General features: G+C 56.6%; 1 protein-coding gene across 4 annotated transcripts in view; it reads left to right on the forward strand.

Moving 5' to 3' along the window:
* NME6 (NME/NM23 nucleoside diphosphate kinase 6) overlaps positions 1 to 18,445 on the forward strand; it is a 63,376-nt gene that overhangs the window by 1,108 nt on the left and 43,823 nt on the right. The window lies entirely within an intron of this gene.

The raw sequence follows: 18,445 nt of genomic DNA on the forward strand, positions 1-18,445 counted from the left end.
GCCTCATCTGTCACTGACTCCACAGACAGGTCACTGCTGCCTCATCTGTCACTGCCTCCACAGACCGGTCACTGCTGTCATATCTGTCACTGACTCCACAGACAGGTCACTGCTGCCTCATCTGTCACTGCCTCCACAGACAGGTCACCGCTGCCTCATCTGTCACTGCCTCCACAGACCGGTCACTGCTGTCATATCTGTCACTGACTCCACAGACAGGTCACTGCTGCCTCATCTGTCACTGCCTCCACAGACAGGTCACCGCTGCCTCATCTGTCACTGCCTCCACAGACCGGTCACTGCTGTCATATCTGTCACTGACTCCACAGACAGGTCACTGCTGCCTCATCTGTCACTGCCTCCACAGACCGGTCACTGCTGCCTCATCTGTCACTGCCTCCACAGACCGGTCACTGCTGCCTCATCTGTCACTGACTCCACAGACAGGTCACTGCTGCCTCATCTGTCACTGCCTCCACAGACAGGTCACCGCTGCCTCATCTGTCACTGCCTCCACAGACCGGTCACTGCTGTCATATCTGTCACTGCCTCCACAAACAGGTCATTGCTGCCTCATCTGTCTCTTCCTCCACAGACCGGTCACTGCTGCCTCATCTGTCACTGCCTCCACAGACCGGTCACTGCTGTCATATCTGTCACTGCCTCCACAAACAGGTCATTGCTGCCTCATCTGTCTCTTCCTCCACAGACAGGTCACCGCTGCCTCATCTGTCACTGCCTCCACAGACCGGTCACTGCTGCCTCATCTGTCACTGACTCCACAGACCGGTCACTGCTGTCATATCTGTCACTGCCTCCACAAACAGGTCATTGCTGCCTCATCTGTCTCTTCCTCCACAGACCGGTCACTGCTGCCTCATCTGTCACTGCCTCCACAGACCGGTCACCGCTGCCTCATCTGTCACTGCCTCCACAGACCGGTCACTGCTGCCTCATCTGTCACTGACTCCACAGACCGGTCACTGCTGTCATATCTGTCACTGCCTCCAAAGACAGGTCACTGCTGCCTCATCTGTCACTGCCTCCACAGACAGGTCACTGCTGTCATATCTGTCACTGCCTCCAAAGACAGGTCACTGCTGCCTTATCTGTCACTGCCTCCACAGACAGGTCACTGCTGCCTCATCTGTCACTGCCTCCACAGACAGGTCACTGCTGTCATATCTGTCACTGCCTCCAAAGACAGGTCACTGCTGCCTTATCTGTCACTGCCTCCACAGACAGGTCACTGCTGCCTTATCTGTCACTGCCTCCACAGACAGGTCACCGCTGCCTCATCTGTCACTGCCTCCACAGACCGGTCACTGCTGCCTCATCTGTCACTGACTCCACAGACAGGTCACTGCTGCCTCATCTGTCACTGCCTCCACAGACAGGTCACCGCTGCCTCATCTGTCACTGCCTCCACAGACCGGTCACTGCTGTCATATCTGTCACTGTCTCCACAGACCGGTCACTGCTGCCTCATATGTCACTGACTCCACAGACCGGTCACTGCTGTCATATCTGTCACTGCCTCCACAGACCGGTCACTGCTGTCATATCTGTCACTGCCTCCACAGACCGGTCACTGCTGTCATATCTGTCACTGTCTCCACAGACCGGTCACTGCTGCCTCATCTGTCACTGACTCCACAGACCGGTCACTGCTGTCATATCTGTCACTGCCTCCAAAGACAGGTCACTGCTGCCTCATCTGTCACTGCCTCCACAGACAGGTCACTGCTGTCATATCTGTCACTGCCTCCAAAGACAGGTCACTGCTGCCTTATCTGTCACTGCCTCCACAGACAGGTCACTGCTGCCTTATCTGTCACTGCCTCCACAGACAGGTCACCGCTGCCTCATCTGTCACTGCCTCCACAGACCGGTCACTGCAGCCTCATCTGTCACTGACTCCACAGACAGGTCACTGCTGCCTCATCTGTCACTGCCTCCACAGACAGGTCACTGCTGCCTCATCTGTCACTGCCTCCACAGACAGGTCACTGCTGCCTCATCTGTCACTGCCTCCACAGACAGGTCACTGCTGTCATATCTGTCACTGCCTCCACAGACCGGTCACCGCTGCCTCATCTGTCACTGCCTCCACAGACCGGTCACTGCTGTCATATCTGTCACTGCCTCCACAGACCGGTCACCGCTGCCTCATCTGTCACTGCCTCCACAGACCGGTCGCTGCTGTCATATCTGTCACTGCCTCCAAAGACAGGTCACTGCTGCCTCATCTGTCACTGCCTCCACAGACCGGTCACTGCTGTCATATCTGTCACTGCCTCCAAAGACAGGTCACTGCTGCCTTAACTGTCACTGCCTCCACAGACCGGTCACTGCTGCCTCATCTGTCACTGCCTCCACAGACAGGTCACTGCTGCCTCATCTGTCACTGCCTCCACAGACAGGTCACCGCTGCCTCATCTGTCACTGCCTCCACAGACCGGTCACTGCTGTCATATCTGTCACTGCCTCCACAGACAGGTCATTGCTGCCTCATCTGTCTCTTCCTCCACAGACAGGTCACTGCTGCCTCATCTGTCACTGACTCCACAGACCGGTCACTGCTGTCATATCTGTCACTGCCTCCACAGACCGGTCACTGCTGTCATATCTGTCACTGCCTCCACAAACCGGTCACTGCTGTCATATCTGTCACTGTCTCCACAGACCGGTCACTTCTTCCTCATCTGTCTCTTCCTCCACAGACCGGTCACTGCTGCCTCATCTGTCACTGACTCCACAGACCGGTCACTGCTGTCATATCTGTCACTGCCTCCAAAGACAGGTCACTGCTGCCTGTCACTGCCTCCACAGACAGGTCACTGCTGTCATATCTGTCACTGCCTCCAAAGACAGGTCACTGCTGCCTTATCTGTCACTGCCTCCACAGACAGGTCACTGCTGCCTTATCTGTCACTGCCTCCACAGACAGGTCACCGCTGCCTCATCTGTCACTGCCTCCACAGACCGGTCACTGCTGCCTCATCTGTCACTGACTCCACAGACAGGTCACTGCTGCCTCATCTGTCACTGCCTCCACAGACAGGTCACCGCTGCCTCATCTGTCAATGCCTCCACAGACCGGTCACTGCTGTCATATCTGTCACTGACTCCACAGACAGGTCACTGCTGCCTCATCTGTCACTGCCTCCACAGACAGGTCACCGCTGCCTCATCTGTCACTGCCTCCACAGACCGGTCACTGCTGTCATATCTGTCACTGACTCCACAGACAGGTCACTGCTGCCTCATCTGTCACTGCCTCCACAGACCGGTCACTGCTGCCTCATCTGTCACTGCCTCCACAGACCGGTCACTGCTGCCTCATCTGTCACTGACTCCACAGACAGGTCACTGCTGCCTCATCTGTCACTGCCTCCACAGACAGGTCACCGCTGCCTCATCTGTCACTGCCTCCACAGACCGGTCACTGCTGTCATATCTGTCACTGCCTCCACAAACAGGTCATTGCTGCCTCATCTGTCTCTTCCTCCACAGACCGGTCACTGCTGCCTCATCTGTCACTGCCTCCACAGACCGGTCACCGCTGCCTCATCTGTCACTGCCTCCACAGACCGGTCACCGCTGCCTCATCTGTCACTGCCTCCACAGACAGGTCACCGCTGCCTCATCTGTCACTGCCTCCACAGACCGGTCACCGCTGCCTCATCTGTCACTGCCTCCACAGACCGGTCACCGCTGCCTCATCTGTCACTGCCTCCAAAGACAGGTCACTGCTGCCTCATCTGTCACTGACTCCACAGACCGGTCACTGCTGTCATATCTGTCACTGCCTCCACAGACCGGTCACTGCTGTCATATCTGTCACTGCCTCCACAGACCGGTCACTGCTGTCATATCTGTCACTGCCTCCACAGACCGGTCACTGCTGCCTCATCTGTCACTGACTCCACAGACAGGTCACTGCTGCCTCATCTGTCACTGACTCCACAGACCGGTCACTGCTGTCATATCTGTCACTGCCTCCACAGACCGGTCACTGCTGTCATATCTGTCACTGCTTCCACAGACCGGTCACTGCTGTCATATCTGTCACTGCCTCCACAGACCGGTCACTGCTGCCTCATCTGTCACTGACTCCACAGACAGGTCACTGCTGCCTCATCTGTCACTGCCTCCACAGACCGGTCACTGCTTCCTCATCTGTCTCTTCCTCCACAGACCGGTGACTGCTGCCTCATCTGTCACTGACTCCACAGACAGGTGACTGCTGCCTCATCTGTCACTGACTCCACAGACAGGTGACTGCTGCCTCATCTGTCACTGACTCCACAGACAGGTGACTGCTGCCTCATCTGTCACTGACTCCACAGACAGGTCACTGCTGCCTCATCTGTCACTGCCTCCACAGACCGGTCACTGCTGCCTCATCTGTCACTGCCTCCACAGACAGGTGACTGCTGCCTCATCTGTCACTGCCTCCACAGACCGGTCACTGCTGCCTCATCTGTCACTGCCTCCACAGACAGGTGACTGCTGCCTCATCTGTCACTGCTGCCTCATCTGTCACTGCTGCCTCATCTGTCACTGCTGCCTCATCTGTCACTGCCTCCACAGACAGGTCACTGCTGCCTCATCTGTCACTGACTCCACAGACCAGTCACTGCTGCCTCATCTGTCACTGCCTCCACAGACAGGTCACTGCTGCCTCATCTGTCACTGTTGCGTCATCTGTCAGTGCCTCCACAGACAGGTCACTGCTGCCTCATCTGTCACTGCTGCCTCATCTGTCACTGCTGCCTCATCTGTCACTGCCTCCACAGACAGGTCACTGCTGCCTCATCTGTCACTGCCTCCACAGACAGGTCACTGCTGCCTCATCTGTCACTGCCTCCACAGACCGGTCACCGCTGCCTCATCTGTCACTGCCTCCAAAGACAGGTCACTGCTGCCTCATCTGTCACTGACTCCACAGACCGGTCACTGCTGTCATATCTGTCACTGCCTCCACAGACCGGTCACTGCTGTCATATCTGTCACTGCCTCCACAGACCGGTCACTGCTGTCATATCTGTCACTGTCTCCACAGACCGGTCACTGCTGCCTCATCTGTCACTGACTCCACAGACCGGTCACTGCTGTCATATCTGTCACTGCCTCCACAGACCGGTCACTGCTGTCATATCTGTCACTGCCTCCACAGACCGGTCACTGCTGTCATATCTGTCACTGTCTCCACAGACCGGTCACTGCTGCCTCATCTGTCACTGACTCCACAGACCGGTCACTGCTGTCATATCTGTCACTGCCTCCAAAGACAGGTCACTGCTGCCTCATCTGTCACTGCCTCCACAGACAGGTCACTGCTGTCATATCTGTCACTGCCTCCAAAGACAGGTCACTGCTGCCTTATCTGTCACTGCCTCCACAGACAGGTCACTGCTGCCTTATCTGTCACTGCCTCCACAGACAGGTCACCGCTGCCTCATCTGTCACTGCCTCCACAGACCGGTCACTGCTGCCTCATCTGTCACTGACTCCACAGACAGGTCACTGCTGCCTCATCTGTCACTGCCTCCACAGACAGGTCACTGCTGCCTCATCTGTCACTGCCTCCACAGACAGGTCACTGCTGTCATATCTGTCACTGCCTCCACAGACCGGTCACCGCTGCCTCATCTGTCACTGCCTCCACAGACCGGTCACTGCTGTCATATCTGTCACTGCCTCCACAGACCGGTCACCGCTGCCTCATCTGTCACTGCCTCCACAGACCGGTCGCTGCTGTCATATCTGTCACTGCCTCCAAAGACAGGTCACTGCTGCCTCATCTGTCACTGCCTCCACAGACCGGTCACTGCTGTCATATCTGTCACTGCCTCCAAAGACAGGTCACTGCTGCCTTAACTGTCACTGCCTCCACAGACCGGTCACTGCTGCCTCATCTGTCACTGCCTCCACAGACAGGTCACTGCTGCCTCATCTGTCACTGCCTCCACAGACAGGTCACCGCTGCCTCATCTGTCACTGCCTCCACAGACCGGTCACTGCTGTCATATCTGTCACTGCCTCCACAGACAGGTCATTGCTGCCTCATCTGTCTCTTCCTCCACAGACAGGTCACTGCTGCCTCATCTGTCACTGCCTCCACAGACCGGTCACTGCTGTCATATCTGTCACTGCCTCCACAGACCGGTCACTGCTGTCATATCTGTCACTGCCTCCACAGACCGGTCACTGCTGTCATATCTGTCACTGTCTCCACAGACCGGTCACTTCTTCCTCATCTGTCTCTTCCTCCACAGACCGGTCACTGCTGCCTCATCTGTCACTGACTCCACAGACCGGTCACTGCTGTCATATCTGTCACTGCCTCCAAAGACAGGTCACTGCTGCCTGTCACTGCCTCCACAGACAGGTCACTGCTGTCATATCTGTCACTGCCTCCAAAGACAGGTCACTGCTGCCTTATCTGTCACTGCCTCCACAGACAGGTCACTGCTGCCTTATCTGTCACTGCCTCCACAGACAGGTCACCGCTGCCTCATCTGTCACTGCCTCCACAGACCGGTCACTGCTGCCTCATCTGTCACTGACTCCACAGACAGGTCACTGCTGCCTCATCTGTCACTGCCTCCACAGACAGGTCACCGCTGCCTCATCTGTCACTGCCTCCACAGACCGGTCACTGCTGTCATATCTGTCACTGACTCCACAGACAGGTCACTGCTGCCTCATCTGTCACTGCCTCCACAGACAGGTCACCGCTGCCTCATCTGTCACTGCCTCCACAGACCGGTCACTGCTGTCATATCTGTCACTGACTCCACAGACAGGTCACTGCTGCCTCATCTGTCACTGCCTCCACAGACCGGTCACTGCTGCCTCATCTGTCACTGCCTCCACAGACCGGTCACTGCTGCCTCATCTGTCACTGACTCCACAGACAGGTCACTGCTGCCTCATCTGTCACTGCCTCCACAGACAGGTCACCGCTGCCTCATCTGTCACTGCCTCCACAGACCGGTCACTGCTGTCATATCTGTCACTGCCTCCACAAACAGGTCATTGCTGCCTCATCTGTCTCTTCCTCCACAGACCGGTCACTGCTGCCTCATCTGTCACTGCCTCCACAGACCGGTCACCGCTGCCTCATCTGTCACTGCCTCCACAGACCGGTCACCGCTGCCTCATCTGTCACTGCCTCCACAGACAGGTCACCGCTGCCTCATCTGTCACTGCCTCCACAGACCGGTCACCGCTGCCTCATCTGTCACTGCCTCCACAGACCGGTCACCGCTGCCTCATCTGTCACTGCCTCCAAAGACAGGTCACTGCTGCCTCATCTGTCACTGACTCCACAGACCGGTCACTGCTGTCATATCTGTCACTGCCTCCACAGACCGGTCACTGCTGTCATATCTGTCACTGCCTCCACAGACCGGTCACTGCTGTCATATCTGTCACTGCCTCCACAGACCGGTCACTGCTGCCTCATCTGTCACTGACTCCACAGACAGGTCACTGCTGCCTCATCTGTCACTGACTCCACAGACCGGTCACTGCTGTCATATCTGTCACTGCCTCCACAGACCGGTCACTGCTGTCATATCTGTCACTGCTTCCACAGACCGGTCACTGCTGTCATATCTGTCACTGCCTCCACAGACCGGTCACTGCTGCCTCATCTGTCACTGACTCCACAGACAGGTCACTGCTGCCTCATCTGTCACTGCCTCCACAGACCGGTCACTGCTTCCTCATCTGTCTCTTCCTCCACAGACCGGTGACTGCTGCCTCATCTGTCACTGACTCCACAGACAGGTGACTGCTGCCTCATCTGTCACTGACTCCACAGACAGGTGACTGCTGCCTCATCTGTCACTGACTCCACAGACAGGTGACTGCTGCCTCATCTGTCACTGACTCCACAGACAGGTCACTGCTGCCTCATCTGTCACTGCCTCCACAGACCGGTCACTGCTGCCTCATCTGTCACTGCCTCCACAGACAGGTGACTGCTGCCTCATCTGTCACTGCCTCCACAGACCGGTCACTGCTGCCTCATCTGTCACTGCCTCCACAGACAGGTGACTGCTGCCTCATCTGTCACTGCTGCCTCATCTGTCACTGCTGCCTCATCTGTCACTGCCTCCACAGACAGGTCACCGCTGCCTCATCTGTCACTGCCTCCACAGACCGGTCACTGCTGTCATATCTGTCACTGCCTCCACAGACAGGTCATTGCTGCCTCATCTGTCTCTTCCTCCACAGACAGGTCACTGCTGCCTCATCTGTCACTGACTCCACAGACCGGTCACTGCTGTCATATCTGTCACTGCCTCCACAGACCGGTCACTGCTGTCATATCTGTCACTGCCTCCACAGACCGGTCACTGCTGTCATATCTGTCACTGTCTCCACAGACCGGTCACTTCTTCCTCATCTGTCTCTTCCTCCACAGACCGGTCACTGCTGCCTCATCTGTCACTGACTCCACAGACCGGTCACTGCTGTCATATCTGTCACTGCCTCCAAAGACAGGTCACTGCTGCCTCATCTGTCACTGCCTCCACAGACAGGTCACTGCTGTCATATCTGTCACTGCCTCCAAAGACAGGTCACTGCTGCCTTATCTGTCACTGCCTCCACAGACAGGTCACTGCTGCCTTATCTGTCACTGCCTCCACAGACAGGTCACCGCTGCCTCATCTGTCACTGCCTCCACAGACCGGTCACTGCTGCCTCATCTGTCACTGACTCCACAGACAGGTCACTGCTGCCTCATCTGTCACTGCCTCCACAGACCGGTCACTGCTGTCATATCTGTCACTGACTCCACAGACAGGTCACTGCTGCCTCATCTGTCACTGCCTCCACAGACAGGTCACCGCTGCCTCATCTGTCACTGCCTCCACAGACCGGTCACTGCTGTCATATCTGTCACTGACTCCACAGACAGGTCACTGCTGCCTCATCTGTCACTGCCTCCACAGACAGGTCACCGCTGCCTCATCTGTCACTGCCTCCACAGACCGGTCACTGCTGTCATATCTGTCACTGACTCCACAGACAGGTCACTGCTGCCTCATCTGTCACTGCCTCCACAGACCGGTCACTGCTGCCTCATCTGTCACTGCCTCCACAGACCGGTCACTGCTGCCTCATCTGTCACTGACTCCACAGACAGGTCACTGCTGCCTCATCTGTCACTGCCTCCACAGACAGGTCACCGCTGCCTCATCTGTCACTGCCTCCACAGACCGGTCACTGCTGTCATATCTGTCACTGCCTCCACAAACAGGTCATTGCTGCCTCATCTGTCTCTTCCTCCACAGACCGGTCACTGCTGCCTCATCTGTCACTGCCTCCACAGACCGGTCACCGCTGCCTCATCTGTCACTGCCTCCACAGACCGGTCACTGCTGCCTCATCTGTCACTGACTCCACAGACCGGTCACTGCTGTCATATCTGTCACTGCCTCCACAAACAGGTCATTGCTGCCTCATCTGTCTCTTCCTCCACAGACCGGTCACTGCTGCCTCATCTGTCACTGCCTCCACAGACCGGTCACCGCTGCCTCATCTGTCACTGCCTCCACAGACCGGTCACTGCTGCCTCATCTGTCACTGACTCCACAGACCGGTCACTGCTGTCATATCTGTCACTGCCTCCAAAGACAGGTCACTGCTGCCTCATCTGTCACTGCCTCCACAGACAGGTCACTGCTGTCATATCTGTCACTGCCTCCAAAGACAGGTCACTGCTGCCTTATCTGTCACTGCCTCCACAGACAGGTCACTGCTGCCTCATCTGTCACTGCCTCCACAGACAGGTCACTGCTGTCATATCTGTCACTGCCTCCAAAGACAGGTCACTGCTGCCTTATCTGTCACTGCCTCCACAGACAGGTCACTGCTGCCTTATCTGTCACTGCCTCCACAGACAGGTCACCGCTGCCTCATCTGTCACTGCCTCCACAGACCGGTCACTGCTGCCTCATCTGTCACTGACTCCACAGACAGGTCACTGCTGCCTCATCTGTCACTGCCTCCACAGACAGGTCACCGCTGCCTCATCTGTCACTGCCTCCACAGACCGGTCACTGCTGTCATATCTGTCACTGTCTCCACAGACCGGTCACTGCTGCCTCATATGTCACTGACTCCACAGACCGGTCACTGCTGTCATATCTGTCACTGCCTCCACAGACCGGTCACTGCTGTCATATCTGTCACTGCCTCCACAGACCGGTCACTGCTGTCATATCTGTCACTGTCTCCACAGACCGGTCACTGCTGCCTCATCTGTCACTGACTCCACAGACCGGTCACTGCTGTCATATCTGTCACTGCCTCCAAAGACAGGTCACTGCTGCCTCATCTGTCACTGCCTCCACAGACAGGTCACTGCTGTCATATCTGTCACTGCCTCCAAAGACAGGTCACTGCTGCCTTATCTGTCACTGCCTCCACAGACAGGTCACTGCTGCCTTATCTGTCACTGCCTCCACAGACAGGTCACCGCTGCCTCATCTGTCACTGCCTCCACAGACCGGTCACTGCAGCCTCATCTGTCACTGACTCCACAGACAGGTCACTGCTGCCTCATCTGTCACTGCCTCCACAGACAGGTCACTGCTGCCTCATCTGTCACTGCCTCCACAGACAGGTCACTGCTGTCATATCTGTCACTGCCTCCACAGACCGGTCACCGCTGCCTCATCTGTCACTGCCTCCACAGACCGGTCACTGCTGTCATATCTGTCACTGCCTCCACAGACCGGTCACCGCTGCCTCATCTGTCACTGCCTCCACAGACCGGTCGCTGCTGTCATATCTGTCACTGCCTCCAAAGACAGGTCACTGCTGCCTCATCTGTCACTGCCTCCACAGACCGGTCACTGCTGTCATATCTGTCACTGCCTCCAAAGACAGGTCACTGCTGCCTTAACTGTCACTGCCTCCACAGACCGGTCACTGCTGCCTCATCTGTCACTGCCTCCACAGACAGGTCACTGCTGCCTCATCTGTCACTGCCTCCACAGACAGGTCACCGCTGCCTCATCTGTCACTGCCTCCACAGACCGGTCACTGCTGTCATATCTGTCACTGCCTCCACAGACAGGTCATTGCTGCCTCATCTGTCTCTTCCTCCACAGACAGGTCACTGCTGCCTCATCTGTCACTGACTCCACAGACCGGTCACTGCTGTCATATCTGTCACTGCCTCCACAGACCGGTCACTGCTGTCATATCTGTCACTGCCTCCACAGACCGGTCACTGCTGTCATATCTGTCACTGTCTCCACAGACCGGTCACTTCTTCCTCATCTGTCTCTTCCTCCACAGACCGGTCACTGCTGCCTCATCTGTCACTGACTCCACAGACCGGTCACTGCTGTCATATCTGTCACTGCCTCCAAAGACAGGTCACTGCTGCCTGTCACTGCCTCCACAGACAGGTCACTGCTGTCATATCTGTCACTGCCTCCAAAGACAGGTCACTGCTGCCTTATCTGTCACTGCCTCCACAGACAGGTCACTGCTGCCTTATCTGTCACTGCCTCCACAGACAGGTCACCGCTGCCTCATCTGTCACTGCCTCCACAGACCGGTCACTGCTGCCTCATCTGTCACTGACTCCACAGACAGGTCACTGCTGCCTCATCTGTCACTGCCTCCACAGACAGGTCACCGCTGCCTCATCTGTCAATGCCTCCACAGACCGGTCACTGCTGTCATATCTGTCACTGACTCCACAGACAGGTCACTGCTGCCTCATCTGTCACTGCCTCCACAGACAGGTCACCGCTGCCTCATCTGTCACTGCCTCCACAGACCGGTCACTGCTGTCATATCTGTCACTGACTCCACAGACAGGTCACTGCTGCCTCATCTGTCACTGCCTCCACAGACCGGTCACTGCTGCCTCATCTGTCACTGCCTCCACAGACCGGTCACTGCTGCCTCATCTGTCACTGACTCCACAGACAGGTCACTGCTGCCTCATCTGTCACTGACTCCACAGACCGGTCACTGCTGTCATATCTGTCACTGCCTCCACAGACCGGTCACTGCTGTCATATCTGTCACTGCTTCCACAGACCGGTCACTGCTGTCATATCTGTCACTGCCTCCACAGACCGGTCACTGCTGCCTCATCTGTCACTGACTCCACAGACAGGTCACTGCTGCCTCATCTGTCACTGACTCCACAGACAGGTGACTGCTGCCTCATCTGTCACTGACTCCACAGACAGGTGACTGCTGCCTCATCTGTCACTGACTCCACAGACAGGTGACTGCTGCCTCATCTGTCACTGACTCCACAGACAGGTCACTGCTGCCTCATCTGTCACTGCCTCCACAGACCGGTCACTGCTGCCTCATCTGTCACTGCCTCCACAGACAGGTGACTGCTGCCTCATCTGTCACTGCCTCCACAGACCGGTCACTGCTGCCTCATCTGTCACTGCCTCCACAGACAGGTGACTGCTGCCTCATCTGTCACTGCTGCCTCATCTGTCACTGCTGCCTCATCTGTCACTGCCTCCACAGACAGGTCACCGCTGCCTCATCTGTCACTGCCTCCACAGACCGGTCACTGCTGTCATATCTGTCACTGCCTCCACAGACAGGTCATTGCTGCCTCATCTGTCTCTTCCTCCACAGACAGGTCACTGCTGCCTCATCTGTCACTGACTCCACAGACCGGTCACTGCTGTCATATCTGTCACTGCCTCCACAGACCGGTCACTGCTGTCATATCTGTCACTGCCTCCACAGACCGGTCACTGCTGTCATATCTGTCACTGTCTCCACAGACCGGTCACTTCTTCCTCATCTGTCTCTTCCTCCACAGACCGGTCACTGCTGCCTCATCTGTCACTGACTCCACAGACCGGTCACTGCTGTCATATCTGTCACTGCCTCCAAAGACAGGTCACTGCTGCCTCATCTGTCACTGCCTCCACAGACAGGTCACTGCTGTCATATCTGTCACTGCCTCCAAAGACAGGTCACTGCTGCCTTATCTGTCACTGCCTCCACAGACAGGTCACTGCTGCCTTATCTGTCACTGCCTCCACAGACAGGTCACCGCTGCCTCATCTGTCACTGCCTCCACAGACCGGTCACTGCTGCCTCATCTGTCACTGACTCCACAGACAGGTCACTGCTGCCTCATCTGTCACTGCCTCCACAGACCGGTCACTGCTGTCATATCTGTCACTGACTCCACAGACAGGTCACTGCTGCCTCATCTGTCACTGCCTCCACAGACAGGTCACCGCTGCCTCATCTGTCACTGCCTCCACAGACCGGTCACTGCTGTCATATCTGTCACTGACTCCACAGACAGGTCACTGCTGCCTCATCTGTCACTGCCTCCACAGACAGGTCACCGCTGCCTCATCTGTCACTGCCTCCACAGACCGGTCACTGCTGTCATATCTGTCACTGACTCCACAGACAGGTCACTGCTGCCTCATCTGTCACTGCCTCCACAGACCGGTCACTGCTGCCTCATCTGTCACTGCCTCCACAGACCGGTCACTGCTGCCTCATCTGTCACTGACTCCACAGACAGGTCACTGCTGCCTCATCTGTCACTGCCTCCACAGACAGGTCACCGCTGCCTCATCTGTCACTGCCTCCACAGACCGGTCACTGCTGTCATATCTGTCACTGCCTCCACAAACAGGTCATTGCTGCCTCATCTGTCTCTTCCTCCACAGACCGGTCACTGCTGCCTCATCTGTCACTGCCTCCACAGACCGGTCACCGCTGCCTCATCTGTCACTGCCTCCACAGACCGGTCACTGCTGCCTCATCTGTCACTGACTCCACAGACCGGTCACTGCTGTCATATCTGTCACTGCCTCCACAAACAGGTCATTGCTGCCTCATCTGTCTCTTCCTCCACAGACCGGTCACTGCTGCCTCATCTGTCACTGCCTCCACAGACCGGTCACCGCTGCCTCATCTGTCACTGCCTCCACAGACCGGTCACTGCTGCCTCATCTGTCACTGACTCCACAGACCGGTCACTGCTGTCATATCTGTCACTGCCTCCAAAGACAGGTCACTGCTGCCTCATCTGTCACTGCCTCCACAGACAGGTCACTGCTGTCATATCTGTCACTGCCTCCAAAGACAGGTCACTGCTGCCTTATCTGTCACTGCCTCCACAGACAGGTCACTGCTGCCTCATCTGTCACTGCCTCCACAGACAGGTCACTGCTGTCATATCTGTCACTGCCTCCAAAGACAGGTCACTGCTGCCTTATCTGTCACTGCCTCCACAGACAGGTCACTGCTGCCTTATCTGTCACTGCCTCCACAGACAGGTCACCGCTGCCTCATCTGTCACTGCCTCCACAGACCGGTCACTGCTGCCTCATCTGTCACTGACTCCACAGACAGGTCACTGCTGCCTCATCTGTCACTGCCTCCACAGACAGGTCACCGCTGCCTCATCTGTCACTGCCTCCACAGACCGGTCACTGCTGTCATATCTGTCACTGTCTCCACAGACCGGTCACTGCTGCCTCATATGTCACTGACTCCACAGACCGGTCACTGCTGTCATATCTGTCACTGCCTCCACAGACCGGTCACTGCTGTCATATCTGTCACTGCCTCCACAGACCGGTCACTGCTGTCATATCTGTCACTGTCTCCACAGACCGGTCACTGCTGCCTCATCTGTCACTGACTCCACAGACCGGTCACTGCTGTCATATCTGTCACTGCCTCCAAAGACAGGTCACTGCTGCCTCATCTGTCACTGCCTCCACAGACAGGTCACTGCTGTCATATCTGTCACTGCCTCCAAAGACAGGTCACTGCTGCCTTATCTGTCACTGCCTCCACAGACAGGTCACTGCTGCCTTATCTGTCACTGCCTCCACAGACAGGTCACCGCTGCCTCATCTGTCACTGCCTCCACAGACCGGTCACTGCAGCCTCATCTGTCACTGACTCCACAGACAGGTCACTGCTGCCTCATCTGTCACTGCCTCCACAGACAGGTCACTGCTGCCTCATCTGTCACTGCCTCCACAGACAGGTCACTGCTGTCATATCTGTCACTGCCTCCACAGACCGGTCACCGCTGCCTCATCTGTCACTGCCTCCACAGACCGGTCACTGCTGTCATATCTGTCACTGCCTCCACAGACCGGTCACCGCTGCCTCATCTGTCACTGCCTCCACAGACCGGTCGCTGCTGTCATATCTGTCACTGCCTCCAAAGACAGGTCACTGCTGCCTCATCTGTCACTGCCTCCACAGACCGGTCACTGCTGTCATATCTGTCACTGCCTCCAAAGACAGGTCACTGCTGCCTTAACTGTCACTGCCTCCACAGACCGGTCACTGCTGCCTCATCTGTCACTGCCTCCACAGACAGGTCACTGCTGCCTCATCTGTCACTGCCTCCACAGACAGGTCACCGCTGCCTCATCTGTCACTGCCTCCACAGACCGGTCACTGCTGTCATATCTGTCACTGCCTCCACAGACAGGTCATTGCTGCCTCATCTGTCTCTTCCTCCACAGACAGGTCACTGCTGCCTCATCTGTCACTGACTCCACAGACCGGTCACTGCTGTCATATCTGTCACTGCCTCCACAGACCGGTCACTGCTGTCATATCTGTCACTGCCTCCACAGACCGGTCACTGCTGTCATATCTGTCACTGTCTCCACAGACCGGTCACTTCTTCCTCATCTGTCTCTTCCTCCACAGACCGGTCACTGCTGCCTCATCTGTCACTGACTCCACAGACCGGTCACTGCTGTCATATCTGTCACTGCCTCCAAAGACAGGTCACTGCTGCCTGTCACTGCCTCCACAGACAGGTCACTGCTGTCATATCTGTCACTGCCTCCAAAGACAGGTCACTGCTGCCTTATCTGTCACTGCCTCCACAGACAGGTCACTGCTGCCTTATCTGTCACTGCCTCCACAGACAGGTCACCGCTGCCTCATCTGTCACTGCCTCCACAGACCGGTCACTGCTGCCTCATCTGTCACTGACTCCACAGACAGGTCACTGCTGCCTCATCTGTCACTGCCTCCACAGACAGGTCACCGCTGCCTCATCTGTCAATGCCTCCACAGACCGGTCACTGCTGTCATATCTGTCACTGACTCCACAGACAGGTCACTGCTGCCTCATCTGTCACTGCCTCCACAGACAGGTCACCGCTGCCTCATCTGTCACTGCCTCCACAGACCGGTCACTGCTGTCATATCTGTCACTGACTCCACAGACAGGTCACTGCTGCCTCATCTGTCACTGCCTCCACAGACCGGTCACTGCTGCCTCATCTGTCACTGCCTCCACAGACCGGTCACTGCTGCCTCATCTGTCACTGACTCCACAGACAGGTCACTGCTGCCTCATCTGTCACTGCCTCCACAGACAGGTCACCGCTGCCTCATCTGTCACTGCCTCCACAGACCGGTCACTGCTGTCATATCTGTCACTGCCTCCACAAACAGGTCATTGCTGCCTCATCTGTCTCTTCCTCCACAGACCGGTCACTGCTGCCTCATCTGTCACTGCCTCCACAGACCGGTCACCGCTGCCTCATCTGTCACTGCCTCCACAGACCGGTCACCGCTGCCTCATCTGTCACTGCCTCCACAGACAGGTCACCGCTGCCTCATCTGTCACTGCCTCCACAGACCGGTCACCGCTGCCTCATCTGTCACTGCCTCCACAGACCGGTCACCGCTGCCTCATCTGTCACTGCCTCCACAGACAGGTGACTGCTGCCTCATCTGTCACTGCTGCCTCATCTGTCACTGCCTCCACAGACAGGTGACTGCTGCCTCATCTGTCACTGCCTCCACAGACCGGTCACTGCTGCCTCATCTGTCACTGCCTCCACAGACAGGTGACTGCTGCCTCATCTGTCACTGCTGCCTCATCTGTCACTGCTGCCTCATCTGTCACTGCCTCCACAGACAGGTCACTGCTGCCTCATCTGTCACTGACTCCACAGACCAGTCACTGCTGCCTCATCTGTCACTGCCTCCACAGACAGGTCACTGCTGCCTCATCTGTCACTGTTGCGTCATCTGTCAGTGCCTCCACAGACAGGTCACTGCTGCCTCATCTGTCACTGCTGCCTCATCTGTCACTGCTGCCTCATCTGTCACTGCCTCCACAGACAGGTCACTGCTGCCTCATCTGTCACTGCCTCCACAGACAGGTCACTGCTGCCTCATCTGTCACTGCCTCCACAGACCGGTCACCGCTGCCTCATCTGTCACTGCCTCCAAAGACAGGTCACTGCTGCCTCATCTGTCACTGACTCCACAGACCGGTCACTGCTGTCATATCTGTCACTGCCTCCACAGACCGGTCACTGCTGTCATATCTGTCACTGCCTCCACAGACCGGTCACTGCTGTCATATCTGTCACTGTCTCCACAGACCGGTCACTGCTGCCTCATCTGTCACTGACTCCACAGACCGGTCACTGCTGTCATATCTGTCACTGCCTCCACAGACCGGTCACTGCTGTCATATCTGTCACTGCCTCCACAGACCGGTCACTGCTGTCATATCTGTCACTGTCTCCACAGACCGGTCACTGCTGCCTCATCTGTCACTGACTCCACAGACCGGTCACTGCTGTCATATCTGTCACTGCCTCCAAAGACAGGTCACTGCTGCCTCATCTGTCACTGCCTCCACAGACAGGTCACTGCTGTCATATCTGTCACTGCCTCCAAAGACAGGTCACTGCTGCCTTATCTGTCACTGCCTCCACAGACAGGTCACTGCTGCCTTATCTGTCACTGCCTCCACAGACAGGTCACCGCTGCCTCATCTGTCACTGCCTCCACAGACCGGTCACTGCTGCCTCATCTGTCACTGACTCCACAGACAGGTCACTGCTGCCTCATCTGTCACTGCCTCCACAGACAGGTCACTGCTGCCTCATCTGTCACTGCCTCCACAGACAGGTCACTGCTGTCATATCTGTCACTGCCTCCACAGACCGGTCACCGCTGCCTCATCTGTCACTGCCTCCACAGACCGGTCACTGCTGTCATATCTGTCACTGCCTCCACAGACCGGTCACCGCTGCCTCATCTGTCACTGCCTCCACAGACCGGTCGCTGCTGTCATATCTGTCACTGCCTCCAAAGACAGGTCACTGCTGCCTCATCTGTCACTGCCTCCACAGACCGGTCACTGCTGTCATATCTGTCACTGCCTCCAAAGACAGGTCACTGCTGCCTTAACTGTCACTGCCTCCACAGACCGGTCACTGCTGCCTCATCTGTCACTGCCTCCACAGACAGGTCACTGCTGCCTCATCTGTCACTGCCTCCACAGACAGGTCACCGCTGCCTCATCTGTCACTGCCTCCACAGACCGGTCACTGCTGTCATATCTGTCACTGCCTCCACAGACAGGTCATTGCTGCCTCATCTGTCT

The sequence above is a fragment of the Ranitomeya variabilis genome, chromosome 5, assembly GCF_051348905.1.
Source record: "Ranitomeya variabilis isolate aRanVar5 chromosome 5, aRanVar5.hap1, whole genome shotgun sequence".
NCBI classification, from domain to species: domain Eukaryota; kingdom Metazoa; phylum Chordata; class Amphibia; order Anura; family Dendrobatidae; genus Ranitomeya; species Ranitomeya variabilis.